General features: G+C 36.9%; 1 long non-coding RNA gene across 1 annotated transcript in view; it reads right to left on the minus strand.

Moving 5' to 3' along the window:
- Positions 1-19,811, minus strand: part of LOC134483425 (uncharacterized) — a 602,791-nt gene extending 582,980 nt beyond the window's left edge. The window contains exon 1 of the long non-coding RNA XR_010060299.1: positions 890-19,811. This is a non-coding gene — a long non-coding RNA (uncharacterized LOC134483425). The remainder of the gene's footprint in view (positions 1-889) is intronic.
- Between the last annotated feature and the right edge of the window lie 2,608 nt (positions 19,812-22,419).

A 22,419-nucleotide genomic window follows, 5' to 3' on the forward strand; every position in this document is an offset into this window, starting at 1 on the left:
GATCTATATGAAATGCAGAGACAAAGTTGAAGCAGATAACCACGAAATGGCCAAACTTGAGACATATCGTATAGGGAAGCACCAATTCCTGACACGATTAATGACATTCTTTTGTGTTTGGAGACAGAAACATAGGATGACACTTCTCTGAGAGACTCCACACAGCATGAAACAGAAAAAGCAACACACAGAAAAACATTGCTGGGAGCTCAGAGAATATTATGGAAGAGTTGGAGAAAGGATTGAGGGCAAATAATGTAATAGGAAATCCACAGAAATGTGAATAGAAACAGCTAATCTGGATATCGGAGTCTCTCAGAGACTGAACAACCAACAGAACAGCAAACCTGGGATGGACTTAGGCCCTATGTGTATATGTAGCAGATGTGGAGCTCAGACTTGGACAACTAGAGTGTGGGCTGACCCTAAATCTCGGGTCAGTTGGTGGCATCCATTCCTTTGCCTGTGTTTCTTTTTGCCCTCACTGGGAGAGGATCCACCTAGCCCTTCATGGACTTGCAATGTCGTGGTGGGGGTTACCTAGGTAGGCCTCCAACCTCTCAGAAAATAAAAGGAAGGTGGTTAAGAGAGAAGGACTGTATGAAGAGCCGATCAGAGGAGGGGTCAACAATTTGAATGTAGCATGAATAAATAAATAAATACATAAATAAATAAATATGAAAAATTAAGTGAATTGATTGAGAAAATATATTCATGACATGCACTGTAACCTAGAGAGGGAAAAATGAGGTCTACTCACTTTCCCAATACAGGCCACTCCAATAAAGTCAAAACATTCCACATTTGGGTTCCTTATAACAATAAATTATAGATATTTCTGATAAAAAACAAAACAAATGCCTTAAAGACAAATATTATTCAATATTACCACAAAGATTGGAATAAACAGACTCTCCCACAGAGTTCTTTGTGACAGCACAATCTCCTGTTCTCTGTGCAACTTCTTTCTATTTTAGGAGTTTGGCAATATTACTCATGCTTTTCTTCCATGTAGGAGGCACAGTAGATTTCAAAATAATTGCGATGTATCAAGGCACAATTTTATAAAGTATTGTAAGAAGTTTTTCCGGCTGCTGTTAAAATAAAAGCAGGTAAAATTTTTACTTGCATATTTATTTCACTTTGAGAACCCTTGTGGACCTACATTATAACCTACAAGCTTTTGAAAGTAAAAAAAAAGTAAGAAACTGTTAACTTAGTTAAATGATTTTCAAAAAGAAATCTTAAATTAGATCATATAGATCATTTGAAGTAAATAATTAATATGCATCACAAAATGTTAAGGCATTCACCCATATTTGATCTTCTTGGAAAAAAATCATGAACAGTAGACAAAAAAGGCAAATATATTACTAGGTTGATGTGGTACTTGCCTTCTGTGCATTTAATTATTAAATATTGTTAATGGAAATGGGCCAATTAAATATGTTGTCATATAAAATACCACATAAAGCTCAAGAAGAAGGATGGTCAAAATGTGGATGCTTCAGTCCTTCTTAAATGGGGGAACAAGAATATTCACAGGAGATGTAGAGACAAAGTTTGGAGCAGAGACTGAAGAAATGGCCATTCACAGCCTGTTCCACCTAAGGATTCAGCCCATATACATATAGCTGCCAAATCCAACCAGTATTGCTTATGCCAAGAAGTGCATGCTGAGGGGAGCCAGCTATAGTTATATCCTGAGATGCTATGACAAAGGATGGTGAATTCAGAGGCAATTCCTTGCAGCTAACCACTGAAATGAGAATGGGGTCCCCATTGGAAGAGATAGAAGCTTAAGGGTTTTGCAACCCCATAAGAACAACAATACTAACCAACCAGAACTCCCAAACAGTAACTCACCATCAGAAGAGTACACATGGAAAGACCCATGTCCCCAGTTGCCTATGTAGTAGAGGATGGTTTTGTTGGGCACCAATGGGTGGAAAATCCCTTGGTGCTGCCATGGCTGGAGCCCTCAGTGTAGGGGAATGTCAGGGCAGGGCAGTGAGAATGAATGGATGGTTTGGTGGGGAACACCCTCATAGAAGAATGGTCTGGGGTAAGGGATAGGAGGGGTTATATCCAGGAAACTTCAAAAGGGAATAACATTTGAAATGCAAATAAAAATATTCAAGAAAATAAATAAATAAATAAATAAATAAATAAAATGAAAGTTGAGAACCATTAGACTGTTGTGTTTTATGTGTGTTTAAAATCAACTGCTCATTGAATTGTGCTTTCTTTCTGGACTTTGAATTCTGATCCACTGGTCAAAAATGTATAGCAATTACGTACATACATTGTGTAATATATAAAATATGTGTTTGGTACATTATCTGTTCATTTTATTCCGGATTTTTTCTCAACTTTACTCAAGTTGAGTTTTCTGTAATTAGAGAACATCAGTTGAACTGTGTCTACCAGGTAACCTGATTAAAATATCTGTAGGTCATTTTCATAATTGTTGATTGATATGAGAGGACCCAGCCCTCTTTGTGTGGCCCTTTACCTGGTTAGGGTTTATTGGTGTGCATAAGGAATCATTCTGAACTACCCACAGGGAGCAAACTGGTAAGCAGTAGCATGGATTCTGCCTAAGTCCCTGCTTCCATTCCCTGCCTTGAGTTAATGTCTTGTCTTCACTCCGTGATAGTGTGTGACTTCAGATTTTTAAGATGAAATAGACACTTTTATACTCCAAGGAATATATTTCTTTTACTAATGTATTAAGTATTATTTGTGACAATTCTGCAATCTAAATGTTAGAATTATAAGAAATCAAGATTACATAGAGTGTTGTGGATACTTTCAGAAGAACAAAGACTTACACCTGATGTAATGAATCAGAGAGTAAAGAGCAAAACTATATGTCTTAATAAATACAAATTTCATTGAAAGACAAAGATTATTTCTGTAGGATTTATTGCTCACAGTAACCAAAAAAAATATGTAAAAATAATAGGCAAGTACAATTCTTTTCTGTTCCTCCTAAAAATAGGATGACATTGTTGAAGGTATCATATATTTCATCTGCTGGACATAAAAAAGCAAGCATTAACTAACCAGAAAATTATTTCTGTTAGCTATATTGAATACTAATAGAGAGTATTATTCAATTGCTAGCAAAACACTCCAAATGTGTACTCATCTGTTGTTCAGTCACATACCTGGGCTCCCTTCGCACTGATGACTGCTGGATGAGCAAGGGTCACTTTTCCTTAGAAATTCAGTCACTGGTAAGGACACAGAGAACATATTTTGAATTAAGAGAGACAAAATATGACAAGGTCAGAGCCAGAATTATATATATGGTAACAAATATTAATAACATTTTGGAACAAGACAAGGGTGTTCATTCTTTTGCCTACTTATTACCTTATTAGGAGTCAATGTAAGGGAAAGAGTGAAGGAGAAAAATGTAACAAAAAAGGAATATCAGTGGTTAAATATGTTCATTTGAATAATATCTTGTTTTATATGTTAATTTCGTTAATTTTAAAGCAGAAACCTATTGCTATTGATGGACCCCGCAAAGGTGACAGGATAAAAATTTAGCACAAAAAAATTCAGTAAGTTTCATGTATAACAAAGTTACTATTTAAGAAATCATAGAAAAACATGCCATTCACACACATGCCATGCAAGCACACATGCATACACACCCACACATGAACACACACACATCCAAAACGTAAAAGGGTTCACTGACGGTTTAAGAAAGTAAAAATGTCAAAGAAATTTCAGGATAAAATTCCTCCATGGTTATGAGATAACAGAGATATTACTTTACAAATGGCATTCTTCCAAGAGCAATTCACACATCCAATGTAATCTCCAATCAAAGTTTTTCATACACAATTAAAAATGTAATTGTAATTTCATATGGGAACAAGAAGTTTCACTTGGCCAAAAACAAACAGAAAAAGAAAAAAAACAACAACAACAACACAATAAAAACCAGGCATAATAGATCAGAATGAATTATCAGGATCCCAGATATCACATTGTGCTATACAGCTGAAGTGAAAAATCTACACAACATGTCAGGAAAGTTAGTACATGAATCAATTGATTAGAAATGAGGACTTACATATAATCCCAAAGTGATAGCTGTTTGTTTAATAAAATTTAAAAAAAATTAATAAATGATTCTGATCAATGGGTATAGCTACAGATAAAATAATGAAATTAGATACTTATTAATTGCCCTCCAATTCTCAACTGCAAATGTGTTTCAAAGATTGTAGCATAAGACCCGATGACTTCAATGTAAAAGAGGAGAAAGTAGGTAGTAAATTTTAAGTCATGGACAAAAGATAGAACTTTTACACGGGACGTTTGATATCATAAGAATAGGGTAAAATTATTAAATATATCTATAAAAATAAAGCCATAAAATGTAAGTGGCATTTTAAGCATTTATATGAAACCTATTGACTAATAAGAAAGCCATTTTTGGAGAGATTTGACTATACAATGAGCCTGTATATTAAAAATATATAAAAATCTCTAGCACTGTTTTCTATTTCATGTGGAAAAATATTAAATTCAGATAGACAAAACAGTCCTGAACGATAAGATAACTTCAGACACAATCACAAGTACTGGCCTCAAGCCGTACTGCAGAGCAATAGTGATAGAAACTATATGGTATTTGTACAGAAAAAGACAGGTTGATCAGTTTATTGGAATCAAAACCCCAGAAATAATCTTCCATACCCTTCCATACCTATGGACATTTTTTGACAAAGAAACCAAAGCCATATTAAAAAAAAAAAACAAACAAACATCTTCAACAAATGGTGCTAGTCTATCTGATGACTACAGGTTGAAGAATGGAAATAGTTCCATTCTTAAGCATAAAACTTAAGTCCAACTGGATATAATAAAACAAGATGGATTAAAATATTCTTGAATGCACAGATGCAGGACACAGTTTCCTAAAAGAACACCAACGGCTCTGGTTCTAAGAACAAAAATTGATAACTGGAACCTCATGAAACTGCAGAGCTTTTTTAATGTCTAGAACACTGTTAATAAGACTAAACAAAAGACTACAGATTGGGAAAGGATCTTCACCAAACCTCCATCTGCCATTTTTATACCTCTCAGTACACAAGGAAAAGAGAGTAAAAATTTTAACTTTTATAAAGACCACTATTTTGAGACCAAAAATTTGCAAGCCATGAAAAGAATCATACAGGAAAAGGTATACATGGTGTTAGAAGTGAAAACATTTTTGTTGCTCAGGTTCAAGAGTTACTATAGATAAAGAGAAAATATATGGCTCATAATACAGTCAGGGACCCTAATAATGAAACAATAGAGGAAACTAAAATAATTAATGAATAATAAATATTATAATTGCTTAAAGTGATGAAGATTTCTAGTTGATACTTTTCTTATAGCTCTGAGACTGCAAGATTTGGGTGGTCTATAACTTGCACTGTAGATGAATGTGGCCTTTGAGTAAAGAAGATTTACCTCCTTAGGCTACTTGATTAGATTAAATCTAGGCCTTATCACAATACCCCAATGGGAGGGTTTCTAAATAAAAACAAAAGAATCTCTTAAATCTGGCCTTGTGATATCATGTGGCTTTGGATTGGATGTAGGTACTCTGAATGTTGCAGGAATTAGGAAACTAAGGATATACAAACCTTCCTCTTTGAGACAAAATCTGTTTGTGTGTAAATGAGTCTCTCAATTGTAAAAATCATTATATCCACTTGGTCGGTGCAATAGAAGATCCCCAAAAGGATCAGGTAGTGGAACGCATGAGGGGTAATGACATTAGCATAATGACCCAGAATATAGAAGTTATTATTTAATGCCCCCATGAAATATTAAGAGGACTAGTCAGTTAGTGGAGGAAGACTAGCAGCAAACAGAACTTCATGAAATTCCTAAGTAAGCAATAGGGCACCAGGGACTTGACCAGGCAGACAGAATTCCAAATAATAGAAGAGATAATACCAGAATAAGGAAGACAGAGTAAAAACTGTGTGACTACAGACTAGCCACATCTACATTCTAAGAATATATTAGTCAGAGATACAATAAGAAAATATTACTTGCTGAAAAATATGTTCTTTAAATTTTCTTTAAAAATTTTGTTTCCCAATGGGTAGGCAATTATGTATGCTGTAATGTACACTGTTCATTTATTTCCTGTACCAAATTAAACTGTGGGCCAGCATTACTTGCCTGGCCATTTGCCATTCAGCATTTAGTTTGGTTAATGGGATGGCAAAGACCATGGCATATATCTGGAGAATATAAGAGTGGTTGAAGTAGATTGGCAAATAATACAGACAAGGGTGTATCTCTGTTAAATTGAATTAGAAATGTTCCTCATAGATTCTAGTATTTGAACACTAGGTTCCTAAGTGGTGGATATGTTAGGTGTGGTTTTGGTGATATAGTCTTCCTAGTGGAAATACATCATCATCCATGGTTTTATGATTAGAAGTCGTGGGCTGTCTCTCTTCCTTCTTACTACTCATCATCTATTCTTCCTTCCTCCTGACTGTATTTAGAGGTTTGATCTTTGGGCACCCTAAGTCTTTATTTTTTTTTTCGGAGCTGGGGACCGAACCCAGGGCCTTGTGCTTGCTAGGCAAGCGCTCTACCACTGAGCTAAACCCCCAACCCTCACCCTATGTCTTTAAATTGAAGTTTATCAGCATAAAGACATAATAAATGTTCTGGAAAATGTAAATGATAACAGTGCTTCAAAAGTATCAAATCATTACACACATATATTTCCAAATAGTTCCAACATATATGTATAATTAATAAATGAAAATAAGATCTCCTCTTTCTCCTTAAATGTAGGAGAAAAGAGACTTATAAAGGGGTTTCTGCCTGCACCTGGAACTGACCCAGTGTCATACCTCTCTTTATCCAATTCCCTTAGGTGTAGATTAGGACTCTCAGAAGTGCAGACAATCTTGAACACTTGGGAGCCCACCAATTCTGCTCACATTATTGGCCAAAGTTGAACCTGTATAGAACCTTCTGGACATAGTGATCTAGCTGCAGTCTGGGACAGGATACTTTTGTTATCAGAAAGCTGGTCTCCTAGAATTCTGACACACCTGAAACCTGAGGGAAGACCACCACTTCTGCTCTGAGGGACCCACCTAGAATCCTTTGGACACAGAAACCTAGTAGACGGAGAAACCAAGATATGCTGTGACAAAAAGAAATTTACACAGTATTGTTCCACAAATCCAGCCCTACAAAAGATAATACATGGAAGACTCCAACATAAGGAGGGAAACTACACTCTAGAAATAATAAGAAAGTTATTTTCATGAAACAATCACAATCGAATAAAATTGATTTTCAACCAAAAGATACCAAAAAAGATAAGGAATGACACTTCATACTCATCAAATGAAAAATCCACCAAAACTCTTAATCCTAAATATCTACGCTACAAATACAAGGGAACCTACATTCATAAAAGATACCTTAATAAACCTCAAAGCACACATTTTGTCTCACACAATAATAGTGGGAAACTTCAATATCCCTCTCTCATCAATGGACAGATCATGGAAACAGAAACTAAAAAGAGATATAATGAAAATAACATGTTATGAAACAAACGGATTTAAGAGATATCTGTGGAATGTTTCATCCTAAAACAAAAGAATATACCTTCTTCTCAGCTCCTCATATTACCTTCTCCAAAATTGACCATATACTTGGTCACAAAACAGGCCTCAGCAAATGCAAGGCTATTGAAATACTCCCAGGCATTCTATCAGATCACCATGGACTAAGGCTGGTCTTCAATGACATCAAAGAAAACACACATGCACATGGCAGCTGAAGACCGTTCTACTCAATGATAACTTGGACAAGGAAAAAATAAAGAAGGATATTAAATGCTTCTTAGAATTTAATGAAAATGAAGGCAAAGCATACCCAAAGTTATGGAACACAGTGAAAGTGGTGCTAAAAGGAAAACTCATAGCTTTGAGTGAAAAAGAAATTGGAGGGAGCATACACTAGTGTTTGTCTCACGTGTAAAAAGCTGGAACAAAAAGAAGCAAATACACCCAAGTGGAGCACATGGCTGGAAATAATCAAACTCAGGGCTGAAGTCAACCAAGTAGAAGCAAAAAGAGCTACAGAAAGAAACAACAAAACCATGAGCTGGTTCTTTGAGAAAATCAGCAAAATGTATAAACCCTTACCCAGACTAACTAGGGGGCACACTGAGAATATCCCTATTCACAAAATCAGAAATGAAAAGGGAGACATAAGAACAAGAAATGAGAAAATTAAAAAAAACCATCAATTTCTATTACAAATTAATCCTTTGAAAAAATCCCATAACTCCTAAAGAAATAAATGCATTTATTAAAAGTCTCCCAAACAAAAATCACCCAGGACCAGAAGGGAGTAGTGCAGAAGTCAACCAGACCTTCAAAGAAGACATAACACCAATACTGTCCAATATAATCCAGAAAAGAGAAGCAGAAGGAATACTACCCAACCCCTTCTATGAAGCCACAATTACCCAATTATACAGTTACAACAAAGGGAGGTCAAATGGATATATATCAGAAAGGAACAAGGCAAAATATCACAATTTGTTGATGCAATAATAGGATACTTAAGTGACCCAAAATTTCCAACAGAGAACTACAAACCTGATAATCAACTTCAGCAATATGGTTGGATATAATATTAACTAAAAGAAATCAATAGCGTTCCTCTACTCAAAGGATAAATAGGTTGAGAAAGAAATAATGTAAGTGACACATAATTGTCACAAATATCTTAAATATCTTGGTGTGACTCTAACCAAGCAAGTGAAAATCTGTAGGAAATGAACTTCCAGTTTATGTAGAAAGATATTAATGAAGATCTCAGAAGATGGAAAGATCCTCCATGCTCTCGATTGGCAGGATTGATATTGTTAAAATGGCCATCTTGCCAAGAGCAATCTACAGATTTGATGCAATCCCAACAAAATTTCAAATTAATTCTTCAAAAAGTTTGAATAGCAATTTGCAAATTCATTTGGAAAAACTAAAGCTCAGGATAACAAAAAATATCCTTAACTATAATAGAACTTCTGGGGGAAATATGTTCCCTGACATCGGGTGTATTTCAGAGCAACATTGATGAAAACTGTATGGAATTGGTACAGAGACAGGCAGGCAGATCAATGGAATAGAATTGAAGACCCAGAAATGAACCCACACACCTATTGTACCTTGATTTTCTAAAGGAACAAAAACCATTCAGTGCAATAAATGATGTTATTTTCAACAAATGGTGGTGGTTCATCTGGAAGTCAGCATGTAGAAGAATGAAAATCGATCCATTCTTACAAAGTCAATTCCAAGTTGATCGGGAACCTCCACATAAAATGAGATACACTCGAACTAATTGAAAAAAAAATGGGGAAGAGACTTGAACACATGAGCAATGGGGAAATTTTCCTGAACAGAACACCAATGACTTATGCTCTAAGATCAAGACTTGAAAATTGGGACCTCATAAAATTGCAAAGCTTCTGTAAGTCTAAGGACAGTGTCATTGGTACAAAACGGCAGCCAAGAGGTTGGGAAAAAAATCTTTACCAATCCTACATCAAGTAGAGGGCTAATTATCCACACTATACAAAGAACTCAAGAAGTTAGACACCAGAGAATCAAATAACCTTATTGAAAATGAGGTACAAAGTTAAATAAAGAATTCTCAGCTGAAGAATATTGAATGACTGAGAAGGACCTAAAGAAATGTTCAACATACTTAGTCATCAGGGAAATGCAAATCAAAACAACACTGAGATCCTCCACACATATCAGTCACAATGGCTCAGATCAAAAACTCAGGTGAGGATGTAAAAAAAAGAGGAACACTCCAGTATTGTTAGTGTGTTAGCAAGCAGGTTCCATCACTCTGGAAATCAGTCTGGACGTTTCTCAGAAAATTGGACATAGTATTAGCTGAGGACCAAGCTATACCAGTCCTGAGCATATACCCAAAAGATATATAGCAAGGCCCATGCTCCACTTTGTTCATAGAAGTCTTTTTTTTTATTATAGGCAAAGCTGGAAAGAACCCAGATGTACTTCAACAGAGGAATGGATACAGAAAATATGGTACATTTATACAATAGAGTACTACTGAGCTATTAAAAACAATGACTTAATAAAATTCATAAGCAAATGGATGGAATTACAAAATATCCCTTAATTTAATAACCCCATCACAAAAACCATGTACACGGAATGTACTCACTGATAAGAGGATATTAGATCAAAAGCTTGGATTACACAAGATTCTATCCACAGACCAAATGAAGCTCACTAAGAATGCGAAAAAAAGTGGAGATGCTTCAGTCTACTTTGAAAGGGGAACAAAAATATTCATAGGAGTAGATACAGAGACAAAGTTAGGAGCAGAGACTGAAGAAATGGCCATTCAGAGCCTGCCCCATCTGGGGATCCAGGCCATATCCGTACATTCACCAAATCCAGACAATATTGCTGGTGCCCAGAAGTGCATACTGATAGGAGCCTCATTCAATTCTCTCCTGAGAGGCTCTCCAAGAGTATGAAAAATACAGAGGTGAATGCTCTAAGCCAACCACTGAACTGAGAACTGGGTCCCCATTGGAGGATTTAGAGAAAGGACAGCATTAACTAAAGGGACTTGCAACCCCATAAGAATAACAATACCAACTAAGCAGTGCTCCCAGGGAATAAACCACCATGCAAAGACTCAACAAATCCACTGCTCCAGCTGCATATATCACAGAGGATGTCATGTTGGGAACCAATGGGAGAAGAAGCCCTTGGTTCTGCCAAAGTTTTACTCCCCACTGTAAAGGAATGCCATTGCATGGAGGTTGGAAGGGTGTGTGGATGATTTGGTGAACACCCTCATAGACAAAGGGGGTTGGGTGTTGTGATACCTGTTAGTCGATGTGAAACTGGGAAAGTGGCTATATAAAAAATATCCAATAGAAAATAAATAAGATGCTCCAACATACAACAAAGACACATGCTCCACTATGTTCATAGCAGCCTTATTTATAATAGCCAGAAGCTGAAAAGAACCCAGATGTCCTTCAACGAGGATTGGATTTTAAATGTGGTAAATCTACATAAAGGAGTACTACTCAGCTATCAAAAACAATGACTTCATGAAATTCATAGGCAAATGGGATGAACTAGAAAATATCATCCTGAGTGAGGTAACACAATCACAGAAAAACACACTGGGCATGCACTCACTGATAAATGGATATGAGCCCCAAAGCTCAGATTACCCCAGATGCAATCCACAGACAACAGGGAGCTCAAGAAGAAGGATGACCAAAATGTGGATGTCCCCACTCCTTCTTAAAAGGCGAAAAAAAAATCCATAGGTGGGGATATGGAGGCAAAGTTTAGAGCAGCAACTGAAGGAACAACCATTCAGAGCCTGCCCCACATGTGGTCCATATATATATATATATATATATATATATATATATATATATATATATATATATATATATATATACAGCTACCAAAACTAGATAAGATTAATGAAGATAAAAAGTGTATGCTGAAAGGCACCGGATATAGATGTCTCTTGAGAGACACATCTAGAGCATGTCGAATACAGAGGTCAATGCTACCATCAAACCACTGAACTGAGAACAGGACTCCCTTGAGGGGAACTAGAGGAAGGGTTAAAGAACTGAAGGGGCTTGCAAGCCCATAAGAACAACAATGCCAAACAACCAGAGCTTCCAAGGACTAACCCAATACCAAAAGACTATACATGGACTGACCCAGGGCTCCAACAGCATATGTAGCAGAGAATAGCCTTGTTCAGACACCAGTAGAATGGGAAGCCCTTGCTCCTTCCAAAGTTGGACCCCAAGTGCAGTGGAATGTTGGTAGGGTGGCTGGTAAAGGGAGTGGATGGAGGGGGGACACCCATATGGGGGAGAAGAGTGGGATGAGCGCTTATAGACAGGAAATCTGGAAAGGGAATAACATTTGAAATGTAAATAAAGAAATATATCTAATAAAAAAATTAAAAATGTAAATAAAGAATCCTATAGAGGTTGTTGTGTAACACACATGCGAATAATTATTATGATAATGTTGTTTATATAGTTCCTTTACATATATATATATATGTTTCTCAAATACAGTTAAATAATATTTAGTGGAAAAAAATTAATTCTGTAGTCAGATAGGTGGAAATCAAAAGAAAAAGTAACAGTGTGTGATCTCATTCAAATCTGAAAAAAGACAAATACTCCCTGTTCTCTCCATATTAGATGCGTTTTGTTTTACGAGGTTTTACAGAAGCCATGTGAAAAATATGATTCTGAAAATTAGTCATTGGTATATGCAATGCATTTGGAGAGGAGTAGGAGTGTAATATTTAGCAAATGTAAGTAGAAAGGAGATTTCTGGAGGGAGAAATTCTATGTTGATTTTGGTATGACAAGGTTTGGAAAAATAGGGGTTGACAGCAAGGTCAAACTAAAGTAAAATGACATATAGAAGTTATTTGGGAGCTTATATACTAGTTTATACTATGTTACAGAATAACAAGTAAGAATACTAGATTATATGTAATATAAAATAATGTAGAAAGAACACTGTCAGCCAAATGTTTAATCAGGAATGGGGAAAGGTCTTATAGTTGAGTAAAGTGGAGTGTGTAAGCAAAACTTAGGATGTATGAAAAATCTTTATGAAACACACACACACACACACACACACACACACACACACATATACATATATTTCATATGAAGTACATGAGTCCGTTATCATAGTTATGCTTTACATATGACTTCAAATTTTATAATTATGTATAATATAATATGTATTCTAATACATAATAAACTACATATATAATTATAAAATACAAAAAAAACCTATACGGGGTATCAAGTGAAGGGATGAGCTGGCCATGTCACAGTGAACTTTCTGACCAAGAATTGTCCTGTCTAAAACAACTGCAGTGAACAAAATGGAGAAGAACCTTTGGCAAATGTGATGCAGTGCCCAGCCCAACTTGGGATCCATTACAAGGGGATGCTCCAAGGCCTGGCACTATTATGGATACTATGGTGTACTTATAGACAGGAGCTTAGAATAGCTGTCTTCTAAGAGGCTCCAAAAGCAGCTGACCAAGACAGAAGCAGATATTTATATCCAAACTATGGACTGAAATTGGACATCATGTGGTGGAATTAGGGAATGCTGGAGGAAGTTAAGAAGGATGGATACCCCATAGGAAGACCAGGAGTCTCAAATAATCTGCACCCCTGAGATTTCTCAAACACTGAGACATGTAACAGGTAGCATAGCAGAGCTGGTCTAAGGCAACTGACTCATATACAGCAGAGGAATGCCTCTTCTGGCCTCAGTGAGAGATGACATGCCTAACCCTCAAGAGTCTATAGGGCCCAGGGAGTGAGGAGGCCTGGTGGGGGGTTGGGGAGTGGGTATATTCTCTTAGATACAGGAGAGCAGAGCAATGAGATGAAGAACTGTGGGAGACTGGGCCAGGAGGGGTTAATGCATGAAGTGTAAAAAAAAATAATAAAAAGCTATAATTGCATAGAATATGGAGATATTTATATAAATATATACATATACTTTTCACATGTAATACATATATAAAGTTGTATATACTGATATATTTCACATATATCAAATATATTTAAAGTATACTTTATATACTATATATAATGTTGTTTATACATACATATACATATGCATGTTTATGTGTACATACACTCATAATATATACATATTTTCATACTCTAATCAAGGACTGCTAGTCTATATTTAGTAGCTACGTATGGAGATTGTTATGCATTATAATGTATATTATATTTCATTTTATAATCATAAATTTACTGCTTATAATTTTATAAATACTATATATACCATATATATTATTTTAATATATAGTACAAGCATTTACTTATATGTAAATGCATATATATTTATTCATTATCTTTCAAACAGAAGAATCTAGTTTAGTGTAAATACTAATCCAAGAAGATATGCGTTATTAAAGAATATGTTAGTGCCAGACAAGGATTAATTTAGAATTTAATATAGAAATTATTCCTATAATTTATAACTTATAGAAGTTATAAGTCAAAGAATCCCAGAAAACATGTGTAATTGTTCATAATCAATATAAGAATCAACAATACACTTCACCAAAATTAAACATAAATATAACTTCATATGGAAACAAGAAAGACTCACTATAGAAAAAACACTTAACAACCAAGTTGCAAGTAGTATCATCATACCAGATTTAAATTATACTACATAGCTAGAGTAACAAAAGGTGTATGATATGGTACTACTATGCTAGAACTGCATTAATTAACAATTCTTGAGAAAAAAATAACCTTCAGAAACATTCAGAGTGCTGGTTGCATGAGTCACTACATGATTCCACATTGGAAATACCTTAAAAATCTTAAAACCATACAACATTTTGAAATGAAAAAGAAAATACAAAAAAAAAAGCAAAGGGCATGCCTCAGTGGACTTCTCTGTTCCAGAGCCTGCAGTAGTCTTCACTGGGTTCTCTGTACATATCTTACAGCATTCAGCTTAGTGTTTTTATGGCATTCCTGAGTGTGAAAACAAGTTGGTCTGTGATTCTGGTGAACACTCCTCTGCAAAATTTCCTTCTGTTTGGTTGCCTTGTCCACCCACAGTATGAAGGTTTTTTTTTTTCATTTTAATACATTTCTTTTTAATATGATTCTTCATTTTCTTTTGGGTGTGCTTTTCTAGTGGAAGACAGAAAGTGGCAGACCTAGAGGGGAGGATAGATGGGGAGTAGGTGACAGAAGCACAAAAAGAAACTGCAATAACGATATATTGTATTAAAATTAATTTCTATCTAATCACCATTGACTAGACCATGATGCTCTTCAATAGCAATAAGAACAGAAAGTCCACATACACATACATATTTTTGGACATTCTCTGACAGATAAATCTCCAAGGTCATGACTTACTTTTGTTTTTGTTTGACTGTTTGGCAGGTCTTATTGGATTTGTGTTTTTGTATTTCATTTCAAAATGGTGTTGTATTTATTTTTTAAGTACTCCTTTTAAAATATTAATCATTTTAGTTATTTACATACTAAGTGATATGTCCTTTTGCAGTTTTCCCTCTATGAAACCCCATCCTTACTCCCTCTCCCGCTTCTTCTTTTCCTCTATGAAGTGCTCCTGTACCCACTAATCTACACCTGCCTCACTCCTCTAGCATCACACTATGCGATGGCATCAAGCCTCCATCAGATCAAAGGCCTTCCCTACTATTGAAATCAGATAAGGCCATCCTCTGCCACATATATATTTGGAGGGCTAGAAGCCTCCATGTATATGCTGTTTGGTGGTTTCATTTCTGGAAGCTCTGGGTAGTCTAATTTGTAGATGTTGTTCTTCCCATGGGCTTTCAATCACCGTCAATTCCTTCAGTTCTTCCCGTGGCTCTTGATTTGTGTCCCTTGGTTCAGTCCGAAGGTTGGCTCTGAGTATCTGCATCTATATTGGTCAGATGCTGGTAGAATCTCTCAGGGAACAGTCTTAACAGGCTTCTGTCAGCAATAGAGTTAGGGTTTGGTGGCTGCAAATGAGATAGATCCCTATGTTGGGCAAGTCTGGATGCCCTTTCTGTCTCTATTTCACTTTTTGGTCCCTTTCTTTCCTTTGAACAGGAACATTTCTGGGTTAAACATTTTGAGATGATTGGGTGGCCCCCTCCTTCTACTGGGGGCCATGTCTATCTACTGTAGATGGTCTCTACAGGTTGTATTTTCCCCTTGTGTAGTATTTTGGATAAAGCCATCACCATTGGAGCCTCTTGTATCTCTGGAGTCCGGGATTTTCTAGTGGGTACCCTCAACTCCCTGTCCCCAACTGTTACATGTTCCTACTCAATTTTCTAACCATGTGTACTTCTTTTCTGTCCATTTCCATAAAAAGTCCTACCCCTTATCTTTCTCTCACAGGCCCTTCCTTCCTTCTATACTTGTGATTATTTTGCTTCCCATTCTATGTAAAAATGAAAGATCTGGAACTTGCTCTTCCTTCTTTTTCAGCTGAATATGGTTTGTGAGTTGGGAAATAACACCAAACACATTTTCACAGGGAAAATTACCTGGACAGAACACCAATGACTCATGCTCTAAGATCAAGAATTGATAAATGGCACCTCATAAAATTGAAAAGATTCTGTAAGGCAAAGAACACTGTCAGTAGGACAAAATTGCAACCCAAAGATTGGAAAAGATATTTAGCAACCCTACATCATATAGTGGGTTAATATTCAAAATATACAAAATTTCAACAGGATAGACTCCAGAGAACCAAGTAAAAGTAATAAAAATGATGTATGGGACAAGTGCTTCTCTATGAAGATAGCAGCCTTATTTATAACAGCCAGAAACATGAAACAATCCAGATATCCTGCAACACAGCAAAGTATTACCAATATGTCATACATATACTATTCAGCTATTAAAAACAATGACTTAATGGAATCCATATGCAAATGGACAGAACTAGAAATATCATCCTGAGTGTGACAATCCCATCAAAAAACAGACACACATATGGTGTGCACTCACTGATAAGTGGATATTAGCCCAAAATCTAGGATTTCCCAAGATAAAATCCACAGACCCAGTGAAGCTCAAGAAGAAAGACGGCCAAAGTGCGGATGTGTCAAACCTTCTTAGAAAGGGGAATGAAAATATTCATTGATGTAGATACAGAGAGAAATTTTAGAGCAGAGACTGAAGAAATGGGCATTAAGAGGGTGGCTCACCTAGAGATTCAGCCCATATACATACAGCCACCAAACCCAGACAATATTGCTTATTCCAAGATGTGTATGCTGAGAGTAGCCTGATATAGCTGTCTTCTGAGAGACTGTGCAAGAGCATGACACATTTAGAGGTGAATGATCTCATACAACGATTGAACTGAGAACTGGGTATGCATTGGAGGAGTTAGAGAAAGGATTGAAGGAGCTGAAGGGATTTGCAACCCCATAAGAAAAGCAATACCAACCAAACAGAGATCCTAGGGTGTAAACTAATATTCAAAGAATACGCATGGGAAGACCCACAGCTCCAGCCTCATATTTAGCAGAGACTACCCATGTTAAGCACCAATGGGTGGAGAAGTCCTTGGTCCTGCATAGGCTGGACATCCCATTGCAGGGGATGCCAGTTGGGGATGCAGAAAGGAGCAAGTGGATGGGTGGGGGATCACACCCATAGAAGAAGGGGGAGGGGGAAAGGTATATATGGCTTATGTATTGGAAACCCATGAAAGAGGATATCATTTGAAACATAATTTAAAAACATCCAAGAAAAATGATTTAAAAAGTGAAAATGTGGTACATTTACACAATGGAGTACTACTTAGTTTTTAAAAGCATTGACTTCATGAAATTTGCAGGCCAATAAATGGAACTAGAAAAAATTCTGAATGAGGTAACCCAGACAAAAAGAACACATATGGTATGTACTCACTGATAAGTGGACTTTAATCCAAAAGTTCAGAAAGTCCTCAAGTGCTTGTATACCTTCCCATCCAGCAGGGCATGGCAGAACCTAACTTAAATTCCCTTAGAAATATTGTTTTTATCCAACATCTGTATACCAATATAACTGTTCTTTTTTCTGTCTGTCCTTACGCCCACACATGAATAATCAACAATCCTTTCAGCTCTTTGATCTGTTTATATTTATGCTGTAAAAGGACTGAACTGTGGCAGGACAGATTGAAGGCTCAAGGGGAGGGGCATTGCAGCCCACACAGGGACAGGACAAAAGAAGACAGGTCCTGATGTGATCAGGTTTTCCACAGCCAAAGACTTGATATGTAGAGCATAATATTCTATTCCCAACAAATTTGCAATCCTTGATATGAAAAAAAAATCATGTCTACCTATGAAACAAATTATGGGGCTATCTGGGAGCTGACCTTGTTGCTGCATTGCATTGCTTAGCATTTCTAGGGTGTATGGGACAGGCATCTTTGGCTGCCTCTTCTCCCAGCAGGATCTGCTGCACTGACTTAATTAATCACACTTTCAAACCACAGTCTGTGCTAGTGAGCTAGCATAACCCTACAATCACGCATGTGTGCATGGTTGCCAGGCTGCAGCGTTTGAAAATCTTTTCTAATGCTAATGACACAAGGGAGGTGGCCATGAGTTTTAAGCTGTTATATTGCCAATATGAAAACGGAGGGTCTTCATAAACCCCTGCATAAATTGATCAGGGATAAATTCAAGTTGCTTTCTGGGCAATGGTGACTACAGAATAATGTTTTGTATTTGCTTTCAGATCCCTATACAAAGGAAAGAAAGACAGTTTAGGAAAAAAATGTGACAGAAACTAGACAATGTACAAAAGCACAAGATACTTGTAATATCAGGAGAAATGTAAAATTTAAAGATGCTGCCTTTAATATGTTCTTCATTAATCAGTTTTACTTGATCAGGTGTATTTTTAAAATTTCCTAAGTGTCCATGTAAATGAAATTCTTAGAATGAACATAATATTCATTGTTTAATGAAAGTATTGGTTTATCATTCAGTGATGAAATTTATCTTCAGATTTAAAAAATTTTGCTATGAGATACTTATATATTTGTTTGTTTTCTTGGATCTTTTTATCAGAGTCTTACTGGTTAGAATTTGCTGAACCGGTTTGAATTCAGAAATTTACTAGCTTCTGCCTCATAACTGCTAGAAAAAAATGTCATGTGCCACAATTTTAGCTCCATTTTATTATATTTAGTTGTGTGTATATATTTCACTTTCTGTCTCCATCTTTTTCTCTATGACTCAGTCTCTATTTCTGTTTCAGTCTCAGTTTGTCCTCTCTCTCTCTCTCTCTCTCTCTCTCTCTCACTTTCTCTCTCTCTCTCTCTCTCTCTCTCTCTCTCTCTCTCTCTCTCTGTGTGTGTGTGTGTGTGTGTGTGTGTGTGTGTGTGTGTGTGTGTTTGTGTACATATGTGTACGTAGGTACCAAAAACTGTATATGTCTGCAGATCAGCAATTCCATGAAGATTTGAGATTACTGATATGAATCTGGGAAATAATATTGCAGAGAGGCTCTTGCTTTTACAAGAAGAAACATCACTCAGGATCTTCTATGCTACTTTAATAATTGGCAATTTAGATGGGTGCTGAAAATGTAAATGAAAGAACAAAAATGTAAAGTGGCTGCTGATTTAAATGTTCATAAATTCAATTATTTTCCAATAAGCATAAATATATTGATTTAGTAATATCCTTTACATAGATACATTGGAAATGGCAATGAATACAGAATTACTAAATGTGCTTTGTATTTGGACAATCTGTACTGTGCACTATAAAATCATGGAATCAAACATTTTGCAAAAATATCAGGGTGACTTTTAAATCATATGGAAATATGCAGCTTTCTATCCCATGGCAGAACTATCAGAAGATATCATTGTGTCTAAATTTGCTTCAATATAGGACTGAGCAGATAAATATTGTAATATATCAATTCAGGCCATCCTGAGAGAAGGGGGTGACCACCATTAAACAGGCAGTGCTACTACACATCAGTCTCTCAGAATCTTCTGTCAATACTGGAGAAGTTTAAAAATTGCTGAAAAAATACTTCTGACTTCAAGAATTTTACAGATACCTCTCAAATATTTTTTTTTATTAACTTGAGTATTTCTTATATACATTTCGAGTGTTATTCCCTTTCCCGGTTTCCGGGCAAACATCCCCCTCCCCCCTCCCCTTCCTCATGGGTGTTCGCCTCCCAACCCTCCCCCCATTGCCGCCCTCCCCCCATAGACTAGTTCACTGGGGGTTCAGTCTTAGCAGGACCCAGGGCTTCCCCTTACTAGGATATTCATTGCTACCTATGGGGTCAGAGTCCAGGGTCAGTCCATGTATAGTCTTTAGGTAGTGGCTTAGTCCCTGGAAGCTCTGATTGCTTGGCATTGTTGTACTTTTGGGGTCTCGAGCCCCTTCAAGCTCTTCCAGTTCTTTCTCTGATTCCTTCAATAGGGGACCTATTCTCAGTTCAGTGGTTTGCTGCTGGCATTCGCCTCTGTATTTGCTGTATTCTGGCTGTGTCTCTCAGGAGAGATCTACATCCGCTCCTGTCGGTCTGCACTTCTTTGCTTCATCCATCTTGTCTAATTGGGTGGCTGTATATGTATGGGCCACATGTGGGGCAGGCTCTGAATGGGTGTTCCTTCAGTCTCTGTTTTAATCTTTGCCTCTCCCTTCCCTGCCAAGGGTATTCTTTTTCCTCATTTAAAGAAGGAGTGAAGCATTCACATTTTGATCATCCGTTTTGAGTTTCGTTTGTTCGAGGGATCTAGGGTAATTCAAGCATTTGGGCTAATAGCCACTTATCAATGAGTGCATACCATGTATGTCTTTCTGTGATTGGGTTAGCTCACTCAGGATGATATTTTCCAGTTCCAACCATTTGCCTACGAATTTCATAAACTCGTTGTTTTTGATAGCTGAGTAATATTCCATTGTGTAGATGTACCATATTTTCTGTATCCATTCCTCTGTTGAGGGGCATCTGGGTTCTTTCCAGTTTCTGGCTATTATAAATAAGGCTGCGATGAACATAGTGGAGCACGTGTCTCTTTTGTATGTTGAGGCATCTTTTGGGTATATGCCCAAGAGAGGTATAGCTGGATCCTCAGGCAGTTCAATGTCCAATTTTCTGAGGAACCTCCAGACTGATTTCCAGAATGGTTTTACCAGTCTGCAATCCCACCAACAATGGAGGAGTGTTCCTCTTTCTCCACATCCTCGCCAGCATCTGCTGTCACCTGAGTTTTTGATCTTAGCCATTCTCACTGGTGTGAGGTGAAATCTCAGGGTTGTTTTGATTTGCATTTCCCTTATGACTAAAGATGTTGAACATTTCTTTAGGTGTTTCTCGGCCATTCGGCATTCCTCAGCTGTGAATTCTTTGTTTAGCTCTGAACCCCATTTTTTAATAGGGTTATTTGTTTCCCTGCGGTCTAACTTCTTGAGTTCTTTGTATATTTTGGATATAAGGCCTCTATCTGTTGTAGGATTGGTAAAGATCTTTTCCCAATCTGTTGGTTGCCGTTTTGTCCTAACCACAGTGTCCTTTGCCTTACAGAAGCTTTGCAGTTTTATGAGATCCCATTTGTCGATTCTTGATCTTAGAGCATAAGCCATTGGTGTTTTGTTCAGGAAATTTTTTCCAGTGCCCATGTGTTCCAGATGCTTCCCTAGTTTTTCTTCTATTAGTTTGAGTGTGTCTGGTTTGATGTGGAGGTCCTTGATCCACTTGGACTTAAGCTTTGTACAGGGTGATAAGCATGGATCGATCTGCATTCTTCTACATGTTGCCCTCCAGTTGAACCAGCACCATTTGCTGAAAATGCTATCTTTTTTCCATTGGATGGTTTTGGCTCCTTTGTCAAAAATCAAGTGACCATAGGTGTGTGGGTTCATTGATTCATATTAAGAAAAAAGCCAGTGAAACTACAAGTATTTGTATTTGGAAAAATTGTCACAAGATTCCTGGCAGGAAGTACTCAATAAGACATATTGAAATATTATTATTTTTCCATCATTTTTCTTTATTTTCAATTTGAAAGATGGAATATATTTTTTATCATCAACCTCAACAAAACAGGCACTTTTGTATGATTTATTACATTTAAAACTTGCATCTTTTCCATTTGAACTATTTTGCTGCTTTACTCCAGAGTATTTACATTACAGATTTGCACGTTGGGGTCAGTCTTGATCATGGTTACTATTTTTTTGCATTTTTCTTTGATATTTTATGTTTTTACATTTCAAATGTTATCCACTTTCTTGTTTCCCCTCTTTCCCATCCCTCCTCCCCCTGCTTCTATAAGTATGCCTCCATTCCCACCATCCCATTCCTGCCTCAACAACCTGTCATTCCCTTACACTGTAGAAAAGAGCCTTCACAGGACCAAGGGCTTCCCCTCCTATTGTTGCGAGACAATCCCATCCTCTGCTACATATGCAGCTGGAGCAATGAGTTCCCTCATGTATACTCTTTGGTTGTGGTTTACTATCTGGGAGCACTGGGTGGTCCTGTGGGTTGATATTGTTGTTCTTTCTATGGGGTTGCACACTCCTTCAGCTTCTTCAGTCCTTTCTCTAATTTCTCCATTTAGGCCCAGGTACTCAGTCTGATGGTTAGCTGCAAACATCTTAATCCTTATCAGTAAGGCTCTGGCAGAGCCTCTCAGGAGGCATCCATATCAGGCTCCTCTCAGTAAGCATTTCTTGGCATCAGCAATTGAGACTGGCTTTGGTGGCTCCATATGCGAC

This window comes from Rattus norvegicus, chromosome 1 (genome assembly GCF_036323735.1).
Source record: "Rattus norvegicus strain BN/NHsdMcwi chromosome 1, GRCr8, whole genome shotgun sequence".
Taxonomy (NCBI): domain Eukaryota; kingdom Metazoa; phylum Chordata; class Mammalia; order Rodentia; family Muridae; genus Rattus; species Rattus norvegicus.